We start from the raw sequence: 22,927 nt of genomic DNA, 5'->3' as shown, positions 1-22,927 counted from the left end.
TTATTTTGATATATCACAGTGAAAGATTTATCGTCCTCTTTTTTTTTTTTTTTTTTTTTTAAAAAAAAAAAAAAAAAAAAAAAAAAAAAAAAAAAAGAAAGAACGCCATATTTCAGCAGGGTTACAAGGTGCTCTCTAAAACAAATGGCCAGGGTGTAGCCTAGGAGGTCCCAGAATTTCTGGAACAGAGGGAGCATGGGTAGGGTCCTGGCAGCCCCCTGACTCTGCCCCTTCCAGGTCAGCATCCCCATGTTCCTCCCCAATCCCTCTGGAGCACAGGATGCTCTGACCTGGCCTAATCAGTTGGGGCTCCAGCCTAGTGGTTTTCAGACATGTTGTTTCCCGTCTGTGCAGAGGGAGGCCCCCCTCCAGGTTGTAAATGGAAAAAGCAGGCGGTGGAGGGGGGCGGTTCTCCCAGCCTGTCATTCCATCCTGCTCTGGCAGTGAGCTGGCTTAGCAAGGCTGGCTCCCTCCTCAACCTCTGCCTAGACTTTCCTAACAGGCAGCATCAGTGGAAAGGAAGGATTTCTCTCTTATTAGCACCTGTTGAAGAGGCCTGCCTCTGAAGAGGAAGCTTGATATTCATGTGCAAAATAAAAAGCTACAGGGATGTGATGACAACCTGTTACTGAATGCTTCTTTTCCTTCAATTACTGCTTTCCTTAGTGCCTTGTTCAAATAACCATAACGATCTGTCATGGTGGGGGCAGAGAAAGGGAAACCATATCCCTCCACTTTAGGATTGGAGAGAGCCACTGTCTATAGACAACCAGCCCCTCTCCCCCTGCCCCTGACACCCCCACACAGGCTTCTGGCCTCCTCTGCCTGAGGCTCCATCCTATCACTGGATTCTGGCCACAGCTCCTGGCCCTTTTACCTATGCCCTTCTCTTCTCCTCCAATCTTCTTGACTCCTGGGAGACAGACATCGCTGGCTCCTTGTTACCTTAAGGACAGTTTCCCAAAATCTAGAACTCTTATCCTAAATTTAAAAGCTTCAAGAAGGAAAGATGAACTTTTCACTTGAGTGCATTTATATTTATTTTTTTGACTGTTAGAAAAAAGTGTAACTAGCTGGGCATGGTGGCACACACTTTTAGTCCCAGCACTCAGGAGGCAGAGACAGGCAGATCTCTGTTAGTTCAAGGTCAGCCTGGTCTACAAAGCGAGTTTCAGGCCAGCTGGGGCTACAGGGAGACCCTGTCTCAACTAGTGTATGAAATCTTCTGCAGAAGTATTGCTAATACAGTGCCGAAGTTCAGAATCATTGGGAAGCAGAACTGAAAAATGGCCTGGGAGATCCTCTCACCTCCAAGTCTTTGCCCTCACTTCTAATTTGCATGCTCACCCCTGTTCCTCTGCTCCTACTCAACTTTCAAAGCCCATTCCAAAATGGGCTTTTATAAGTTTTGTATGATCTCCCCCACAAAGCCTGGAAACTCTATGTAATAAATTTCTCTGCCTATCCCAAGGAGCCCTAATCTTGCTAGCACATAATGGATGTCAATATTTGTGAGAGAAATTAATAGTTCTGTCAGTTACAGCAACACAAACTAGGCCTGTTTTCCCTTGCCAGAACCAGAGCTTGAGACACAGTCACAAAGGGCTCCTGGAGAGGTCTCTGAGGGGATGGGAACGGTCCTTGAAGACTGCTTTGGAGCAGAAACTCCACCTAAGGACTTAGCCATCACAAAGAGGAGACCCTCACAGACTCAAGCGTGGCCTTGTAGAGCTTCTGCTTGCTCTGGGCCAGAATCTGTACTAAGTGCTGGGGGAGGGGAGGGTGTTCCATGGCTCTGTCCCCAAGGAGGTGCTGGGGTGATGAAAGGAGTCTCTGCCATATTCTTCTCTGCACCATGTGGCAAACAGAGACCCCTGCTTTCCCACATCAATGGCAGCCTCTAGTACCATTTTGAAAGGTGGTTCTAAAGGGATTGCTTTTAGATTGGTGCAGTAAGATTTAGGAGACAACCCTTCCCCATTCCCAACTTCTCAATGCAATTAGCAGAACATTTTCACACTGTCCCTCCCCTGGGCTCCTTTTCTTAGTGAGGGGTGCTGGACGTGGAAGCCAGGATGTCATGCATGCTAGGCAAGTGCTCTACCACTGAGCTGTAGCCCCAGCCCCCAATCACACTAGTAGTAGTCAGAGCTGATCACCTGTGATGCTTTAACAGCTTCCCTTTCAAAGAATGAGGTACTCTTCTGGTCTCTTAGCGCTAGGGTTTTGGGATATATGTGTGTGTGTGTGTGTGTGTGTGTGTGTGTGTGTGTGTGTGTTTAGAAAAAGAAAACACGTGTTTCTTTTTACTCTTTGCTGAAGAGATCATTACTTAAAGCCTTGGGAGAGATCATTAAAGCTTTTTGTATAGTAAAGGTAGTAATCTTTTTCTGTCCTCTCCTGCAGACATTTTTTTTCTTTCCCATTTGCTACTTTGTCTTTGATTTCTGGGGTATTGTACTTTGAGGTGTGCTAACTTTTTTTTAATGATGATGCCTAATCTGTTGACATTTTTCTTTGTGATTTGTATGCGTAGAAGTCTTACCTCCTCCTGATCAGATAAACACTCAGTTTTACTCTCCCAGAGCAGTGAGAGTGACATTCCTGGACCCTGCCCGACTCCTTCGAAGCTTCTTTTCTAGCCTCCAGGCAACCCTCCCCCAGCACTTTAACTCAACCTTTCTCTAAGGCACAAAGCAATCAATTAGGCTGGAGCCATAAATATGCTAATGAGGTCAACCTTACCCCCCCACCCACCCATCTAGCCCCACTCTTTCAGCCCCTTTGAAAAAGGACAGCTCTGGGTAGACCCTTTCTCCCGTGGCCTGTCTCCTTACCCAGGGTGAGAGGAGTAAAAGTGCAAACTAACTTCAACTGTTGTAGGCTACCTAGCTGTCAACCCATTTCCCCACTTTTCAACCCTCCTAAGCAACTAAGTTCCAAATCCAGAGTTCTCAGTTAATGGAAAGTCCCCGGCCTCTAACCGCTCAGATTTGAGCAAAGTCACGCGGCCAGCAACCCGAGTTCCCCCAGCAACCACCAGGCCACGCCGCTGCATCTTCTCCGGCGAGCCGGCACGGTTGCCATGGGAACGTGAGCGCTAAATTGCTTAGCGTGTTTGGAAGCTTTGACGCACATAGCCCAGAAATCGATTGACCTCCAATTAGGTTTTTGTTGTTTTCTTGAGGCATCTTTCTGTTTGCGTCTTGCCTATGCCTCTTGAGATCTGCGTCAGAGTCTCAAATATTTGGCTCAATATTGGTAAAAAAATATTATTTATACCTTGATTTATTTCAAAAAGGATTTAAGGTAGCTTAAGAAGATGCACCTAATACTTAGAGAGTCAAAATTTGATGTAAGAGAAAGATGAAGCAAAGAATAAACAAGGGTAACTTAGAAAGAGGTGGTAGGAGAGAGTAGATGTCAGGAAGGCCCCCTGTGATAAATGAGACTTCTAAACAGGGCTTTTAAGCTTTCATGGTAGTTAATGGAGAAGGGTGGCAGAATCATTACCAGATTTTCAGATAAAAGCAAAATCAACTGCTTAATAGAACCACAAGTATTCTTAACCTTGAAACTAAAAGTTTGTTTTTTTTCTGGTGACTCTAAAACAGACGTCATCTTTCTGCTTCTGTCACCCAGCACATTATTTAAACCAATCAAAGGCACGTGCTAACTTCAGTAGATGGTTTTGGTTTCAATACATCTCCACCTTTACTACTATTAATGATAAATGATTAATATAAATTTGTTGTAATGTCAAAAGAGTGGAATACAATGCAACCTTCAAAATGAGTTGACCACAGCTGACAAGCTATCTCAGTTGGTAAAGTGCTTGGCATGCAAGCATGAGGACCTCAATTGGATCCCTTTCACCCAAGTAGAGAGCTGTGTATAGTGGTGAGTGCTTATAATCCCAGCGTTAGCAAAGCAGAAGACAGGACCATCCTAGAGACTCACTGGCTAGCCAACCTAGCCTATTAATGTGAACCCCAAGTGAAAAAAAAAAACAAGGTGGACAACACCTGAGGTTGATCTCTGGTTTCCACATGCACGTGGATACATATGTGTACATGCACACATGAATATACACACAAGCACACACATACACACACAAATGAGGTGACTATATTAAATGAAACATGCAGGGTGCAAAAAAATGTGTGTCACAGTTGTATCTCTTGCATAGAAAATCTCTGGCAGGATGCCTGAGAAATGGGCCTAAAGGGTCAGGGAAGACATTTCTCTGAATTCTTTTTAGTGCCTGAATACCACGTGAAAACCAAAAATTTCAAACTTTTAAGATTTCTTTTTATTAATTTTACTTTTATGTGTATGAGTGCTTTGCCTGCATGTATGTATCTATACCATATGCATGCCTAGTGCCTGTAGAGACCAGAAAAGTGTGTCATATCCCCATGGTTGTGAGCTGCCATGCGGGTGCTGGGAATTAAACTCCGGTCCTCTGCTCTTAACTGTTCAGCCATCACTCCAGCCCAATTTTTGTTTGTTTTGAGACAAGGTCTCACTCTATAGCCCAAGCTGACCTTGTACTAATGGTGATCCTCCTGCCTCAGCCTCCCAAGTAGTGGGATTATAAGTGTGCATCACTACACCCAATTCAAAAATATTTTTTGCAGTGGATTTTTACTGTGGATTCATTTCAGAGCATCGCCCATGCTAGGTAAACACTTTTATCACTGAGCTACATCCCTGGCTTCAAAGTATGTTTAAATGAGTAGCATGTATGCACTAGAGTGTTAGAATAGAAAGATGAGAAAACTACAGAAAGGAAAATATATATATTTTTTGTCTTTTTGAGACAGGGTTTCCCTGTAGACCCAGCTGGCCTGGAACTCACTATGTAGACCAGGCTGGCACTGAACTCACAGAGATCCGCCTGCCTAGGCCTCCTGAGTGCTGGGATTAAAGGCATATGCCACCACGCCTGGCTAGAAAAGAAAATATTTTTATTTTTGAGACAAGATCTTACTATATACCTCTGGATGGCCTGGAACTTGCTATGCAGACCAGGCTGACCTGGAACTCGCAGGAGTCCTCCTGCCTTTATTCTCAAGAGCTGGGATGACAGGAGTATACCATCATGTCCAGCTTTTTTAGGGAGACTTTTGGCCATATAGGTGCAGTACTGAACCTAGGGCCTCACACATACTAAGCAAGTGCCCTACCACTGAGCTACACCCCCAGCCTCTAGGCAGCCTGTTTCCCGTATAAATTAGTGGAACTTTTCTGCAGGACAGTTTGACAGTGTGTTTTGTTGTTGTTGTTTTGTCTTTTTGAGACAGGGTCTCCCTGTGGCCCCAGCTGTCCTGGAACTCACTATGTAGACCAGGCTGGCCTTGAACTCACAGAGATCCGCCTGCCTCTGCCTCTCAAGTGCTGGGACTAAAGGTGTGCACCACCACGCCCGGCTGACAGTGTGTTTTAAAAGATTTTTTAAATATATATATCTTTTTTGAATTGGCTGTTCTACTTTTAGAAATGCATAAGGAAATAAAACTAATGCCCAAAGATACATATACAGAGTTATACATCAAAACATTGGTTATTGGGGCTGGAGAGATTGCTCAGCCATTAAGAGCACAGGCTGCTCTTGAAGAGAACATAGGTTTGGTTCCTAGCACTCACATGGCAGCTAACAACCATCTGTAACTCCAATTCCAGGAGTTCTGACACCCTCTTTTAGTCTCCACAGGTGTTGTATGCACATGGTACACTTAACATACATGCATGGAAAATGCTCATACACATAATTTTTTTAAAGTAAAGAGTGCGTAGTTTAGGCAACTCATAACTAACTGTAACTGCAGCTCCAGGAGGATCCTGCACTTCCGGCTTCCACAAGCACCTGCATATACCTACACACATATGCACAGTACAAATAATAAAATTGAAGTCCTTAAAAATTTTTTAAATTAATTAATTATTGTGACTGTAAAATAGCATGCTTGTGCCATAGCACATGTGTAGAAGTCAGAGGACAACTTGTGGGAGTTGATTCTCCCCTTCTACGATGAGGCAGCTCAAACTCAGAGTGTCAGGCTTGGTGACAAGTGCCTTTAACCACTGAACCAGGTGCTTGCCACCAAGCCTGACAACCCGAGTTTGATTCCCGGGACCCATATAGTGAAAGGGGAAAACTGTCTCTTGCAAATTGTCCTTTGACCTACACACATGCACCATGGCACACACCCCCCCAAAGAAACAAATTAAAAATGTAATTTAAGCCAGGCACGGTGGTGCACGCCTTTAATCCCAGCACTTGGGAGGCAGAGGCAGGCGGATCTTTGTGAGTTCAAGGCCAGCCTGGTCTACATAGTGAGTTTCAGGACAGCTGGGGCTACAGGGAAACCCTGTCTCAAAAAGACAAAAAAATGTAATTTAAAAAACACTAATTATGATGCAAAGAGAAAAGGAGAGCATGCTCTATGCCCTCCAGTGGGCTGAGTAGATTATGGTTCTTCGAAACAGTAATGGCTATGGTTATAGGAAACAAGGCGAGTGCTATGGGTGGAGCTCAGTAGTAACACGCCTGCCTACCTTGTGCAAGGCCCTGGAGTTGATCCCCAGTACCATTAAAAAAGCCAACTGCCTGAAGCAAGATTGAAAAAATCTATTTACCATCAAACCTCCCAACTGCACCAGTAATCTCACTAGTATGCCATCTCAGTGCCCTGTACCCCTCCTTCACCACAGTTTCTATGGTTTAGTTATGAATGTATTGTGTGCTTATTTCATTTCCATGTGCAAGCTGGGCAGGTCCACAGGATGGAAGTTATCTATGCTGTACTTGCATTCTTCGCCTCTGTACACGCTCAGAAAAAGATTAAGAAAGCCCAGTGTTATTGAAGAGTCGCTTTGCTAAAGCAGAGAAACTTGTTCATTTTATTAAATCATGATCCTTGAGCTCACACCACTTTAATATCCTGTGTGAGGAAATGGAAGAGTGTAAAAAATACTGACGCCTAGGACAGTGATTGCTCTCCAGCGAGCACGAGGAGCAGCTGCGGTATGAGCACAAGCTCCCTCTTTTCCATGAAACATCAATGTTAGTTGCAAAAAGTATCATCAGCCTTAGCTGTGGTTGGAGAGATGGCTCAGTGGTTGGGAGCACAGGCTGCTCTTGCAAAGGATCCAGGTTCAGCTCCCAGCACCCACATGGCAGCTAACAACCATCTGTAACTCTGGTTCCAGGAGAGCTGATGCTCTTATCTAAGTTCCCTGGGCATTACATTTGTTACCAAAGAAAAAACTTGAACTTTCAAATTTAGAAATTCTGAATTTTAGAAAACTTGTTTCTGCTATCAGGGGCTTGATGGCTTTCCAATATTTAAGGCTTTTCTTCCTGCCACTTAATTCTTTATGACCTGCTGGGATCCCCAAGTTCCCTCTTGGATGCAAGGGTCCCTTCCTGACCTGGTTTCCCCGGGCCCCATGCATACACCTGTGCGCACAGTCTTTGTCTTCGGTGCAGCATGCATACCTTGGACACACAGCAGAGAACTTCACAGACTGATAGATCAGGAAGGCTGTCATCGCAGAGCAAAGCTGACACACCAAGTGGCCACCTATCCAAAGCTTCAATATTTATGCTCTGCTTTCTCTCCAGCACTAGCCTGTACCATCTCATCTGCCTTCAGTCTCCCAGGAGCTAATGATATAATGATAGCTCTCTCTCTCTCTCTCTCTCTCTCTCTCTCTCTCTCTCTCTCTCTAGCCCTGACCTCCTCTGAGCTTCCAATTGCATGTCTCCACTGCCTCTTGGCTACATGCACAGGGTCCAAGCCCATGTCTGTCCTCCAAGTCCCCCACACTACTCCTCTCTCAAGGCTCCCTAACTTGGAAACAGACATCACTTCTAGCTCCATCTTACCAGTGAGATCTTTTCTTCCTTCTTCCTCTCTATCCCCACCTCAAGCAGGCCTTGCTTCTCAGCCCCCACCTCTGACAGTCTCCTAACTATTGTCCACCCCTCTTCCTCAGCCTTCCACAAAGCCACTGGCATTTATAGGGTACCCCATAACATAAAAGTTTCCATTGCTTCGTATTATCTTCACCATGGGATCCACATCCCTTCTTATGACAGCTACAGGCTCCATGGTCTAGTCTAGCCGGCCTCATCTTCCACCTGATTAGATAGGCTCCCCTCCTAACCAGAAACTTTCATATTTTTACACTGCTGCCCCTCTGCCTAGAAGTTCCCTCTCTAACCTTTATTTACTGGCAAATGGTACTTCATTCATTCTTGGTATTTTTCTTTGTTTATGTTGCTGTTGTGTTTTTAATTTTTGAGACAGGGTCTCACTATATAGGCTTGGCTGGCCTAGAACTCGCTATGTAGACCAGGCTGGCCTCAAATTCACAGAGATCCACCTGCCTCTGCCTCTGAGTGCTGGGACTAAAGGCATGTGCCACCATGCCCAGCTTATTCTTAGTTTTTAAGGGGCTCTTAGGTGTCACTTCCATGCTAGGCAAACATTTTACTACTAAGCAACATGTCCAATCCAAGAACTAATTCTGTATCACCTCATCTTGACATTTCTTATCCTTTCCTTTCCTTCATTTCATTCTTTTCTTTTCCTGTTGCTTCCCTTTTCTTTTTAAAAAATTATTTTTTAAAGTGTTATAATTTTTGAGAAGTTCATACAATATATTTTGATCATATTTACATCCCTTCCCATATCTATACCTCCATTCATACCTTCTTCATACCCCACCAAATTTTTGAACTCTAATATATATATATATATATATATATATATATGCATGCCTACAGAGTCAGGATTGTGTCCCCAAATGCCCTTTGGTCCTTTGGTGTGGGTTCCCCTTCCTTTTTCTTCTCTCTCTCTTGTATTGAGACAGGGGTTCACTATGTAGCTCAAGCTCAGGATGTAGCCCAGGCTGGTCTCACTCAAACTCACAGTGATCCTCCTGCTTCAGCTTCCCAAGTACTGGGATCATAGGCATCTCAACTTTGTATTACTCTTTGTTTTTTCTTTTAAAAAAACCTAGTTGTGACCAGGCATGGTGGCATGTTTTCATTTTAATTAATTAATTATTTTTATGTGTATGCATGTTTTACCTGCATGTATGTGTGTATCTGTCATGCAATGCCCAAAAATGCCAGAAGAGGGAGTCCGATTCCCTGGAACCGAAGTTACAGATGGTTATTAACTGCAGTGTGGGTTCTGGGAACCAAACCTGGGACCTCTGTAAGAGCAGCCAGTGCTCTTAATGACTATGCCATGTCTCCAGCCCCTTATTTTTTTCTTAAAGATTGTGTGTGTGTGTTGTGTGTGTGTGTATGTGTATCTGCGTAAGTGTATGCATATGTGTGTGCAAGTGCACAGAAGCCAGAAGAGGGCGCTAAACCCCTCGGAGTTGGAATTACAGGCATTTGCAGAACAGCTGTCTTGTTATGTGGGTGCTGGGATCTGAACTTCAGTCTTCATGACTGCGCAGCAAGCACTCTTAACCAGTGAGCCATCTCTCTGGCCCTATGTATGCTCTTCACTTCTTTTCTTCCATTTGATAGAAATTCAACCTTGGGGTCGTCAAATGATAATCAATGGATATGGATGGCTGGGGATTTAAACTAAATTGCATCAAATGAGGGCTGGGGCCCCTGAGGTTACAAAATTGAATCCAGTGCCTAAAGGCAATGATCTCAACAGTAACTTACATTTACTGAGCACTTGCCATGCCCTAGACCTGCTCTATGTACTTTGTGTGCATTCTCCTTCCATCTCTCCAGTGACTGAAAAGCTACACTATGCTCACCTTGGAGATCTGGGGCCCAGTCACCTCAGTGCTTGCTGGTCTTTACTGAGTGGTAGCTTGGCAGTCTGCTGCAGAGCACTTTCTGGTCATAAATGGCAGAGTAGGGACAGCCTCTAGCATTCCTTGCAGTGGAGTCTGTACTTCACACAGAGGGGAAGAATTGCATTTGCCCTTAGAAATTCAGGTGATGTGGTAAGGTGTAGAGTCAGTCTTTGAAGTTGAATGCCAGCTCCATCTCAGGTAACCTAGAGCCAAGTCCTTAACCTCTCTGAGTTTGTTTCCTAACTGGTAAAGTTGAGCATGCAGGTTTGTGGTGAGGAGGGCGATGAGGAATATGAAGAAATTCAGTATGTCTCAGGTACATAGAGGGGCTCAGTCAGTGATTCACTTTCCTCCTTCTTCAGCATCCACAGAAAGAATTGTGGCTGGTGAAACTCACACTACATTACAAGTCAAGGGAGCTGTGCTCTGACTCTGGCACCACAAAGACTATGCAACCTTCAGCGAGTCAACTTTCCCTTTCTGGGCTTTGGTTTCTTCCTATACTTGTAACATAAGGAGTTTTGTTTCACAGTAGTTAAATGTTCTAATTTTTTTCTCATTATCCAGCCACTCAAAAAATCAAAAGGATGTACCTCAGTGGAGTGTTTGCCTACCATACACAAACCCTGGATTCAATTGCTAGTACACCTGGTGCACGCCTGTGATCCTAGCACTTGGAAGATGGCAGCAGGAGGATCGAAAGTTCAAGTTCATCCTTGGCTACATAGTGAGTTCAAGGCTAGCATTGCTACATGAGACCTTGTGTCAAAAAAGGAGGGAGGGGCTAGAGAGATAGCTCAGTGGTTAAGAGAGCTGGCTGCTCTTGCAGGGGACCTAGGATCTGGCCAACAATTGTCTATAACTCCAGTTTCAGGGGATCAGCTCCCTCTTCTGGCCTCCATAGACACTGCATGCAGCCTGTGATCCTAGCACTTGGAAGATGGCAGCAGGAGGATCGAAAGTTCAAGTTCATCCTTGGCTACATAGTGAGTTCAAGGCTAGCATTGCTACATGAGACCTTGTGTCAAAAAAGGAGGGAGGGGCTAGAGAGATAGCTCAGTGGTTAAGAGAGCTGGCTGCTCTTGCAGGGGACCTAGGATCTGGCCAACAATTGTCTATAACTCCAGTTTCAGGGGATCAGCTCCCTCTTCTGGCCTCCATAGACACTGCATGCACAGGTGCACTTACATACATATAGGCAAAACACTCATACACATAAAATAAAACAAAATAAACACCTAAAAAATAGTAGCTGGGAATATGGCTCAGTGGTAGAGAATTTGCCTAGCATGTGTGAGGCCCTAGGTTTGATTCCCCAGCTCTGAAAAAAAATATTGATTTATTTATTACCATTAAACCCAGCACTCGGGAGGCTGAGGCAAGCAGATCTTTAAATTCGAGGCCTGCCTGGTCCACATAGTGAGTTCCAGGCCAACAAGGGCTACATACTAAGACCTTGTCTCAAAAAATATTAAATAAAAGAAATTCAAGCTCATCATCCTCAACTACATAGGTAATTCAAGGCCAGTCTATCTACTTTACATGAGGTCTTTGTCTCAAAAAAAAGTAAAAACTAAAATGATGGCCTGAGATGTAGCCTATATGAACATAAGGCTCTAAGTTCAGTTCCTAGCATTGTGCAAAAGCAAAACCAAGGAAGGAAGGGAGAGAAGAGGACAGAAAACTCACCTGGAAAGAACTTGGAAATGGGGTCAGGTGATTCTAAGTTGAAAGGCTGTGTTTGTGGAAGTTGAACATCTCATGAACTATTTCCAAGGGCACAGGCTTTGGAGCCCAGTGACCTGGAAGGAAACTTAGGGCTACCCCTCAACAGATACAACCCAGGCCCCTCCCTGCCGGCCTCCTGGGAGATGCCCCCACAGGCTTGGGCCTCTCTGCCAAGGCAGGCCTGGAGCTGATTCAGGGGCCCAGCTGCCTGTTGCCATGGCAACATTCCAGCACACTTTGCATAGTGACAGGGATGCTAGGCTTTCCTAACAAAGTGCTCTGTAAAGGACTTCATGTCTTTGGCAGGGACAATTCCGCCTTCTTTTTCCGCACAAATAACTGTGGGGGCTGTGAGGAGGGATTTGGCAAGTCACTTCCTCTGTCTTGGCCTGCGCCCCTGGGCTTTCCTTGAAGGCACAAGTTGGCAGCTTTTTCTTTCTCTAGTTCCAAATATACCATCGCCACCCTCCTCCTGTCCACTCCCCCGTCCAATGGAAAGAATGGTTTTTCCCTTACTTAGAGCTCAGCATGTTTATGAAAACGGGAGGAATGCACTGCACTGTTATAATCGCTTGTATCCCCTTGGCTGATTGCTGGGTCAAACAGTCCTCAATCCCTTTTCCTTTGTTCAGAATGCCCAGGGATTTTCAGGATTGAAGCAGGAAGACCATGTCGTGTCCTGGGGAATGAGTCCCTGAGGCAGGAAATAGGCTCTGAATTCTGAGGGGATTGGGAGGGAAGCCAGGCAGCTGGGCAAATCCTGATTTTATTGCTTCCAAGGGATGTATTCTTGGGCACATTATTAAACTTCCCTAGGCCTCAGTTTTCCCATACATGCAATGGGGGTGATAACACAGGCCTTCCATTGGCATTATTGTAGGAATGTTCTGAGGTGTAAATGTTTCTTGTGCTTGCCTGCTTTGCCTTCTTGCCTTGCCTTTGATCTGATCTTGGTACAAAACACCTGGTGGCACAGGCCTGTAATCCCGAAAGGATTGCTAGTTCAAGTTCTGCCTGGGCTTTAGGATGACTTCCAGGCCAAGCTGGGCAACTTAGTGAAAGCTTGTCTAAAAATAAAGAGGGCTGGCCGAGCATGGTGGTGCATGCCTTTAATCCTAGCACTTGAGAGGCAGAGGCAGGCAGATCTCTGTGAGTTCAAAGTCAGCCTGATCTACATAGTGAGTTCTGGGACAGCTGGGGCTACAGGGGGAACCCTCTATCAAAAAGACAAAACAAAAAAAAAAGAGGGCTGGCCCGGCGGGGAAATAGCCTAGTGACCAAGCACTTGCCTGGCATGCAGAGACTGGGTTCAATCTTCAGTATTACAAAAGAACGGATTAAGGAATGAAAGGAAAGGAAGGAAAGAAGGGAGGACATAGTGAGTTCTGGGACAGCTGGGGCTACAGGGGGAACCCTCTATCAAAAAGACAAAACAAAAAAAAAAGAGGGCTGGCCCGGCGGGGAAATAGCCTAGTGACCAAGCACTTGCCTGGCATGCAGAGACTGGGTTCAATCTTCAGTATTACAAAAGAACGGATTAAGGAATGAAAGGAAAGGAAGGAAAGAAGGGAGGGAGGGAGGGAGGGAGAGAGAGAGGGAGGAAGGAAGGAACTCAAAAAGACCGAAAAAGAAAGAAAGAAAGAAAGAAAGAAAGAAAGAAAGAAAGAAAAGACAAATCATTGGGAGGCTGAGGTAGGAAGGTTTCAAGTTCAAGGCCAGTCTAGACTACATAGCAATTCTAAGTCTCAGTCCCCCCCCACATCCAATGTTACTTCCTTACTTTAAAACTCTAGTGGCTTCTTACTGCTCTTCAGATTAAAGCTCACCCCTCTCCCCCTCATCGCCTCCGCTCTAGACATATTAACCTTTTTTCCATTTCTCAAAGACATCCTCAAATTGTGGATGTAGCACTCTCCATTCCCTCCCTTTCCTGGCTCCTTGTTATACTCATTTCTTAGCCTGAGAGACCTTACCTCACCACTCATTCACACTTGGTCCCTGCAACCATCTCTCCAGTAGCGCAACACCTTGCTGATTTCCTTCTTAGCATTGCTCATAAAGTAGCCTTGCCTTGCTGGATTGCACATCTGATTGCTGTCTCCTCTGATTGGATTGTAAACTCTACATGTGCTTCCTACATCTCTCTATCCCCAGTGTCCAGCACAGAGCCACCACATAATAGATTCAATACAATCTACTGAATGAATGAACAAATGAATGAATGAGGCAGGCAGGGCACTGGAAGCAAAGCCTGAAATGTAAAAGAGCACAAGGCATATTTATCCCTTCCCATCTGACTGTGAGACAGAGGGCTTGTTTGCTAGACCTGTGGCTTCCAAGCAGAGGGTGTATTCATCTATTGGAGTGTAGGAGAGTATATTATAATTTCTATTAACACTCATTTTAGCACATTTTAATTTCCATATTTGTCTATGTTTTATAATTTATAAAACCAATTAGCACAATATTGCATGTATATAGTTTATGTATAAATATACAAATCTTGGATCATGGGCTTAAAAATACTTAGAGACCACAGCTGGTGGGAAACAAACAGGCAGACTGTTGGCAGAATGTGGTTTATAGATACACTTGGGTTGAGCCAGCAGAGATGGTTTCTGGATCAGAGTATTGGAGGTTGAATGCCTTGGGATGGGGATAGGGGTGATGGGGATAGGGGCAGCAGCAGGTGCAGATCTCATCCCTACTTCCTGTTGCTTATGCTGACCTTCTTCACAAGTGGCCCTGCCCTTTCCCATCCTCAGATGGTTTCTTTTGCAAATCTCTGGAGAACCTTCTACTCTAGAGCTTGGTGGGTTTCTTGATTTTTTTTTTTTTTGGTCGTTAGCCTAAGCCTTTAAAAGTAGAGCTATCTCTCCAGCCCAAACTTGGTGTCTTTCTATCCTAAGGAGCAAGTGTGTGAGGAAGACCCAGGCCCAGGGGCACCCTAAAGATGGGCTTGTGTTTCTCATTGGTGTAGTCTCTATAGACAGAATGATTCTGAGGCTCAAATTCAGGTCACCAGGCTTTCGTAGCAAGCACCTTTACTTGCTTAGCCATATCACCAGACCTAAAATATATACTTTTATGGGCAACTAACAAGCACACCAAAAAGTTCACATCCTAAGAAGTGATCACAAAGTACACATCCTGCACTCTTTTACTGCCCAGGTTGAGAAGCTGACTGGGTCCAGGACTCCAGAGACCCTCCTTGATGAGGCTTTAGCCATCATTGCAATCTTCCCTTCAACAGCCCTGTAAGTAGTTTAACCCAATAGCACACTATTTTTCTGTAAACCAACTCATTTAATTTTGCCTCAGATATTCAAGAAATTAGGCTTTTCATGCTTTTGAGTTTTCTTCTAATTATTATTATAGTCTACTATGCATTAGAATAAATATACAGCTATCAAATTTACAGAGATCTGCGGAGGGTTCGAGCTAGCGACCCCCGTGCAGTGATGATTGGGGATGAGTAAGCGCGCCGTTCACCAGCCCACGCTGCCCCCAGTACCAGGGACAATCAGACGCAATGAAGAGCCTAGTCAAGCAGGGACTCATTTATTGCAGGTGTTACAGAGCTTATCAAGGCACCTGGAAATCTCCCCTCTTCCCTGAGGGTGTATCTTAAGGATGGTCACGCGCTGATCATGCACTCCTCAGCAGTGCGGAAGTATCCTTCAGACTTTTAAAACAAGTCAGGCGTGCCCCAGTAACTTCCTCTCGGACCTCTGCAAGGTGGGGCCTTTAGGTCCCCACAGAGATCATGCATGCATTTCTAAAATTCTCTCCTGTACTATCAGCTCATATTACTTACAAAGTGTGTGCCACATTTGGGAGTACACTGTCCTGGGGGAATTAGCATGAAGGAAAGTCTTTCTACTAGGGAAGATCAGAAAAAGGCTTCAAATCTGGCGGGGCAGTGTCTACACTGGACCTGGATTCTGTGGAGCAGATATGGCTGTGCAGAGGTGTGTTCTATTCTGGCAGCAAGTCTCTGAGAAGACGTCCTGGAGGTGTTTGGGCTGGAACCTGAGAGATGAGTGTGACTTTTCACAAGTACAGGTGGGAGTGGAAGGAAAAGTGTTCCATGTAGAAGGAAGAGAAACAGAAAAGACTTCATTGGGGCTGAAAGAAAACTCTACATTCCAGGCTTGAGGAGGCTATGACTGCTGCCCAGTTGGACAGTGTCTCTAGGACCAGGGCTTTGTGAGCTTGCACAGGCCAAAGCCTTTCCAAGGATGGGCTATTGGTAGGCTGTAGCCTACTGGAGTCACAGTTGAGCTCTGTTTTGGAATTCAGTGCCTCCTATGGAACATGGACCTGGGAGTCTCCACACCAAGGTAGAGCAGCATGTACAGCTCATGACACATGGACCACCAGAATGACCAAAAAGTGAGCTTAGAGTTGACTAATTTGGGTTCCAGCCACAGCCCCTTTCTAATTTCATCCCCTTGCCCAGTCTGTCTTCATCTTCTAACTGAGCTCAATGAGCCCAGGGGACACAAGGAATGACGGTGTGACTGAAGCAATAAGCTGGCTCTTGTCTTAGCTTTTGGGCTCCAGGTGGCAGTCTGGAGACAACACTGTCTCCTGTCCACTTCTCAGTCCTTCCTTTTACCACCCTTGAATATGGAGGAATCTGGCTGATGAGGTGATAAACAAAGAACCTTAATCCCTTTCACTCTGGGGACATGGGCCCTGGGGGTTTGTTTTCAAGCCTTGGTCTCGGTTTCTCCTCTGCTGTTTTTTTCTGAAGCACCAAGCATGGCAAAGGGCAGAAGATGCATCATGGGAACCAAGCCCTCTTCTTGTGCTACTGCATCTCCCTCCCTGAGCACATTGTACAGTGATCAGGAGAGCAGACCTTCTAGTCCCTTTCCATAGGCAGCCACCTCAGAGCAGGGGACCATTCAGAAAAGCCATCAGCACTCCATGCATCCTTTATGATGACCAAGAAGAGTGAGAAGATTTGGTTGTGTAGGGCATAAGGAGAAATGTGTGGAGCTTTCAGAGGGGCCAGCAGGGTGGGAAAGAGCAGTAGGAGGAAGAGGACTGGGGAAGGTCTGCAGGGTAGTGTAACTGGGCCCATACCTTTTCGTTGACAGAAGCTCACTGAGCCATAATCTATGCTAGGCCACCCCCAAGGCACAGCCTGAAGCCACTCAAGTCCCACCCAGCCTAAAAGAACCCACGGACTTCCAGGCAGGGTGGCTTCATGGACAGGTGGAGGATTTCTAACACAGCTAGAGCTGAAAGCACTCAGACTGGGGGTGGGGTATGGAATGGGGCAGGGGCAGTATTTAAGTTGGAGCTTGAAGAAAAGCCTTATAGGGTTTGGGAGTCACAGGAGTCAGCAACGAGAAGGGGATGGGAAGCACTTTTTATCAAGCACCTACTATGTGCCTAGGGTCCTCTCATAGAAGTCTTGCAATAAATGCAGTGGTCTGCGTCATCCATGGGGAATGCACTCCAGGAACTTGAAACTGCTAATGGGACTGAGCCCTAAATAGACTATGTTTTTCTCCATAAATATACACATGCCTATGAGACAGTTTAATTTATAAATTAGGTACAGTATGAGAGTAGCAACTATAATCAATAATAAAGCAAAGCAATAAGATACTGTAACAAAAGTTATGTGAATACTGGTTTTCTATGTCTGTTTCTCAACATATCATATTGCCTTTGTTGTGATGATGATGCGAGATGATACAAAGCCCACATGATGAGATGAAGTGAGGTAGAATGATGTAAGCACTGGAACAGCATTGGGCTACTAGTGACCTTCTCACAGTATGTCAGGAGGGCCTGGTATGGCAGCTCATCCCTGTAATCTCAGCCCTTGGAGGCTGAGGCAGGAAAATTGCTGTGAATGCAAGGCCATCCAGAGTTGAAGAGTGAGATCCTGTCTCAAACATACACACACACACACACACACACACACACACACACAGAGAGAGAGAGAGAGAGAGACTCAAACACACATAACATTGTCTCAAATACACACAGTCTCAAATACATACACATTCTCAAACACAGACACACACAGACACACACACACAGACACACACACCTCAAGAGGATCATTAAGTCATGAAACAGGAATGATTTGGTATCAGGAGCAGAGGATGTCAATGGCTGTGGATCTTTGACTGGAAAGAATAATCAGAAGTTGTTGTCTCCATGTTTTATGCCCCAATGACTCCTTTACACTTTTACCAAATGTAGGTTCTGTTGAGCTTGTTTTTCCAGAAGGGTACATTGAAGGCTTGTTTTAAGGCTAAGGGTGTAATGCAGTGGCAGAGCACTTGCCTAGCATTCACAACTCCCCAGGTTTGCTCCCTAGCACCTCAGAGACTTGCTTTGCTTGATACCCTCTCTCCTCAGTCAGCTTCTTCGACTTTGTTGGAATGTGACAGAAGCTCCTTCACTGGAAGAAAGACTGTAGTTTTCATATTGTTTTTCAGTCCAAACCTATTCTTGACTCTGTGTAACCACCCCTTACTTGAAAAAAAAAATGGCTTGGTGTCTGTTATTCACTTCAGAGACTCCCTTGCTAAAGTTCCAGGTTCCCTGGTTCTGATGCCACACATTGCCAGCAACAGTTGGAACACATTTTCTGTTCGTGTCTTCCACCCACAAATTTAATTCCTTTGCATGAATTTCCTCTTTCTTCACAGTTTCACAGATAGATTTGTTCTTACCATAGTTTTAGCAACCTTGGCATGTAGCTTTTCTTTTCCTCATTAACTTGAGAACTTTCACCTTTTCACTTCATGGAAGCACTTGGTGGATTTTCTTTGGCACATCCGAATTGTTAGATAGCTAGTTAGATAATAGCAGGATTAGAGGGGTTGGGGCTGGACCTCTCCTGCGTGATGAACAGCTTCAAAAACCAAGAGCTTCAACGGTAAGACTCTGATCACTGCTCAGAGGAATGGGACCAGAGTTGTATCTCTGGCCCTGGGAGGAGGGGTGACATCCTGAACTGCCCAGAAGGTGGTTAATTGAAACTATCTAAACCTGGTTCCGGGAGCCTTGAACCTTATAAAATTACTGTATAACAGAAGGCTTTCTGATAAAGAACAAGGGCATACCATCGCCCCCCGCCCCCGGAAGAGTCCAAAGGGCCTGTCAATCACCTTAGACAAGAAAGTGTCCCTTAGGAAAAAGCTGTTCCAGAGACTAAGAACTAGTAGAGAGCCTGCCTAAACTGTAATTCAGCACAATGGTTTCTCTCGCTGTTGTCACTCTCAGTCCTTCATAGTGTGGCCTATGAAATGGTCCCTTTGGCCATTGGCCTCTCTCACCTCTCAAGAGTGTGTTGTCTGTCCCTACTCTGTGATAAATTCGACCTATCTTCTACATTACATTCTGGGTGTCTCATCTGAATTCTTTTGACAGAGATCACAAGGGTGGAGGAACCAAAGGGTGTCCAGAGAGAGATTCAGGTGACAAAATAGCCACCATTACTACTCTTGGGCTTTGGAGCAGTTATAAAGTAAAATAAGGGTTGCATGAACACAAGTACTGTGATACCAATATAGTTGACCAGACCATTGAGATAGCTCCTAAGTGGCTAATGGGCTGGTAGAGCACACAGTGTGTGAACCAAAGGTCGATTTAAGTCACCAGTGACACAGAGTGGGATGCTGTGGAGGTTTCATTATACTGCACAGTCTAATATTTATGAATTGTTTATTTCTGGGATTTTCCATTTAATATTCTTGGAATTTGGTTGACCATAAGCAACTGAAACTTCAGGAAGCAAGACTAGACAAGCAGAGTTCATTGCAGCTTATCAGTTCAGTAATTTTATTGCTTCCGTGTATACTGTAAAGAAAATCAAGGCTGAGAAGGTTAAATAACTTGCACAAAGATTACTCAGGTAAAAGTGTTAGAGTGAGGATTTGAATTCAGGTTTCTTTAGCCTTTCTCCTGTTGTATTACATGGAGTGATAAATCACAAGAACAAAGTAAGGAATAGATTGAGTAGCCCAGACTGAATAGGAAGAGGGGTTTGTTTCAGATTATAGGCAGAAAGCAAGAAGGTTATATGGTGCCAGTTCTGAGTAGATGAGAGAACAAAGAATTGATGCTTCAAGGAACAGATCCGTGGAACGTTTTAAGCCACAAAGTGACATGATTTGGTTTGTGTTTGTAAAAACTCACTCTGACTGCTGTGTGATGAACACAGTATAGGATACAGAAATGGAAGGAAATTATAGTGAAGAAGCGATTTCTTGCTGAGGTCCAGGACAAGGATGAGGATGTCTTGGACCAGGGTGAGAGAATGGATGAAGCTCTGAAAAGTGCTCAGATTTTTTTTTCTGGTCTTTTTGAGACAGGGTTTCCCTGTAGTCACAGCTGGCCTGGATTCACTATGGAGACCAGGCTGGCCTTGAACTCACAGAGATCCGCCTGCCTCTGCCTCCCAAATGCTGGGATTAAAGGTGTAAACCACCATACCAGGCCTAAAGTGCTCAGATTTTTAGCAGTTTTAAAGAACAGCATACAGGGCTCAATGAACTGGGTGGGGACTGGGGTAGGACAGTGCTAAAGATGTGTGAAAGCATTCCTCATCTACTTTAGATAATAATGTTATAGGAGGGAAGAGAAAAGGTTTACCTTGGCTCATAGTTTTGGAAGTTGCAGCTTATGATTAAATGGTTCCATTGTTTTTGCCGGTGATGAGGCAGTACATCCTAGTAGGGGCATGTGATAGAGAAAACTGCTCAGTTCATGGCCAGGAAGAAAAATGAAAAGAAGAAAAGACCAGGGTCTCACAATCTCCTTCAAGGCCATATCTCCAATCACTTAAGGATCTCCTACAAAGCCCAATCTTCCAGTGGTTCCACGACCTCCCAGTAGTGCCCCAGTGGACACAAAACTTAATAGCTGGACCTTTTAGGAATAGTCAAGATCCAAACTGTAAGTCTAAATGTTGGCTGCCTTCCTGTATGAGTTGGGCTCATTTGATGAATGAGTATATGATCTCTGGGGAGCAAAACAGACAGGGAGATCGCCTAAGAAAAGCCATTAAATCATTTACTGGTGCCTTGGAGATGGAAACTCTAAGGGCTGTGCTAGGGCTTACAGACAGGAGGAGGTGAGCACGTGGGACACAGGGGATAGGCACTACATATGAATGAGAATCAAGAGGAATCATCAAAGCAATGCAAAGAGAGAGATCTGCACCTGTTATTCTCTTTTGTTGTTGTTTTTCTAAAGGGAGAGCAAATTGAATTTATGTAAAAACCCAAAGGAAGAAGCTGCTAGGTATTGCTGGAGTTTTTAGCTAAAGCCAGGACCCTGGCAGCCCTAACAAGCTAGGCTCAACTACCAGTCCTCAATATGCAAATTAAAGAGACAATAGTGAAAATAGAGAAAGGAGACTTATTCAGTGCGGCCACATTGGGAAGAGGTACAAATAAAGAGGACTAGTGGTCCCCAAGTCTGTCTTCAGGGTTCTAACATGAGGTTTAGGTTTAAACAGAGGGCAAGAGGTATACATAACTAAGTAGTCCTGGTCAAGGTGTGGTCCTGCCCATTGCTGGCTCATAATTGCCTGGGCACTGCCCTATCCAGCAAAGTGGTCTGGTTAATTGTAAGAATTGTGTGAAATCTCTTCCTGGGAGACAAGTTCCTCCTCGGGCAGACACCAGGGCTTCAGCTTTTCCCTTTACAGCATGTGATTCTTAGGGAATTCCCATTGTTTCAATGGTCTGATAGCCCAAGGGGAGGGGCACACGTGTCTTTTTAGAATATCTTCTTTTCCTACCAAGATGGTTATATGGAGACCTTGGTCATTCTGCCTCCCCTCTCTTAGCCTCTATTTAGATATCTATAGAGTGAATTCAAGTAATACCTGACAGTGCTATTGTGAGGAAGGTCTGTAATGATGAATTTGAATTGTGCTTCGGAGGGCTGAAGATGAAACTCAGTGGTAGGATACTAGCTTGCTTGCACAGGCCCTGGTTTCCATCCCCAGCACTGAAAAATAATGCTTTGAGGAGGGCTTCTATAGTCCTGATCATATTTATCTTGGGCATATGACCTGGGCAGTGAGTGCTCAAGTGTATCCAGTTAGTGACTGTTCACTCATTCTTCATCCCCGCCTGCATATCTTCCTCTCTGAACACTTCCCAAACCTGCGTGTTCCTGTCAAGCCTCCTCACCTCATCGGGGATATAATCCTGGGCCCCATGTGCACAACCCAATTGAATTTTATTCTCTTTGGACTTTTAGAATGCCCCATACATTTTGGAATCACTTCACAATACCATGGTTGTCTTTCTAGATCTCTCTGAGCTTTATTTCATTCCATGTTTATGATTTTGAACCTACCTGGGATCAGTAATAAGAAGATAAAAGAGCAGGAACCAAATGTTCCCCAAACTTCAGTTACTCACTTTATCACTTTCAAGATTTTGGCCAGATTCATAAATCTCCATGATTTTTTAACCATATTCATAAATCTATTTTCCTAAAATGCTTTACTATGGCACTTCCCACTTGCTCTGGGACTATTTCTTAAGTCCCTGTTTCAGCCTCAGTTTGGTCCTGTTGGAGGACAGTGAGCCATTCACAGTGAGCTACAAGGAAGTGTCCCACCATCTTCTTGCAGTTTCTCTGCAATTTTGTCCTCCCTAGGCTGGGACAGCTTGTCAGTATTCTGAGGGTGTTTTGTGGAACTGTTGAAGATAAAGGAGACCCTTGACAGCTGGGAAGCCAGCAGGAGGGTTCTTAGTAGAGCTGATAGCCCAAGGAGTTACCAGTATGCCCTTCCCTTTACTGTGTCTGGCCAACTCATCATCCTGCATGCCCTAGTCTATGTCATTTCCTCTGTTATGTACCCCAAACCCTTCCAGACTGAAGCAGTTTTTCTCTTATACCCTTTCAACATTGTTGATTCTCTGCTATATTGCCATGGTCTTTTGATGTATCAGTCATCCCTCCTAGATGATGACTTACATCCCTTGTCCCCAAAACTAGCACAGGACTTGGCCAGAGCAGATCCCTGGGAACTATTGACAGAATGCCTAAATGACAGGTGAATGAGGGAGTGGATGGATGGATGTGTGAATGAATGGATCTCATTTTATATCTCTTGTCTCAAAGTCAGAAAGCTCTGACCCACACCCACAGTGCTCTTGGAGCTGTGATTATGACAGTCCCCAGTTCCTATGGACCGATAACATCAGCACTGAGCAGTCCCAGTACTCCCTAAGTAAGTGAAGCTGCTCAGGGCTGTCTGACTCCAGTAGTTGATTCCAGGAGCCATGCCATAGCTCACTGCCAGGCCGGTGGGGCTGGAACAGGCTGCTTAGCCAGCACCACCTGCCCCATGTCA

At 44.8% G+C, this 22,927-nt stretch overlaps 1 protein-coding gene across 2 annotated transcripts in view; it reads left to right on the top strand.

Annotated features, from left to right (window-relative positions):
* Nhsl2 (NHS like 2) overlaps positions 1–22,927 on the top strand; it is a 153,862-nt gene that overhangs the window by 27,231 nt on the left and 103,704 nt on the right. Inside the window, exon 1 of one of the 2 annotated variants that reach the window (XM_029557439.1) lies at positions 14,771–14,828. The exons of the other annotated variant lie outside the window; for it this stretch is intronic. The gene's annotated coding sequence lies outside the window, so the exon portion shown is untranslated. Of the gene's footprint in view, positions 1–14,770; positions 14,829–22,927 lie in introns of those variants that run through there. 2 annotated transcript variants of the gene reach the window in all.

The sequence above is a fragment of the Nannospalax galili genome, unplaced genomic scaffold, assembly GCF_000622305.1.
Source record: "Nannospalax galili isolate Female #2095 unplaced genomic scaffold, S.galili_v1.0 scaffold747, whole genome shotgun sequence".
Lineage (NCBI taxonomy): Eukaryota > Metazoa > Chordata > Mammalia > Rodentia > Spalacidae > Nannospalax > Nannospalax galili.
Note: the sequence above shows the minus strand (reverse complement) of the source record. Positions and strands in the feature narration are given on the sequence as shown.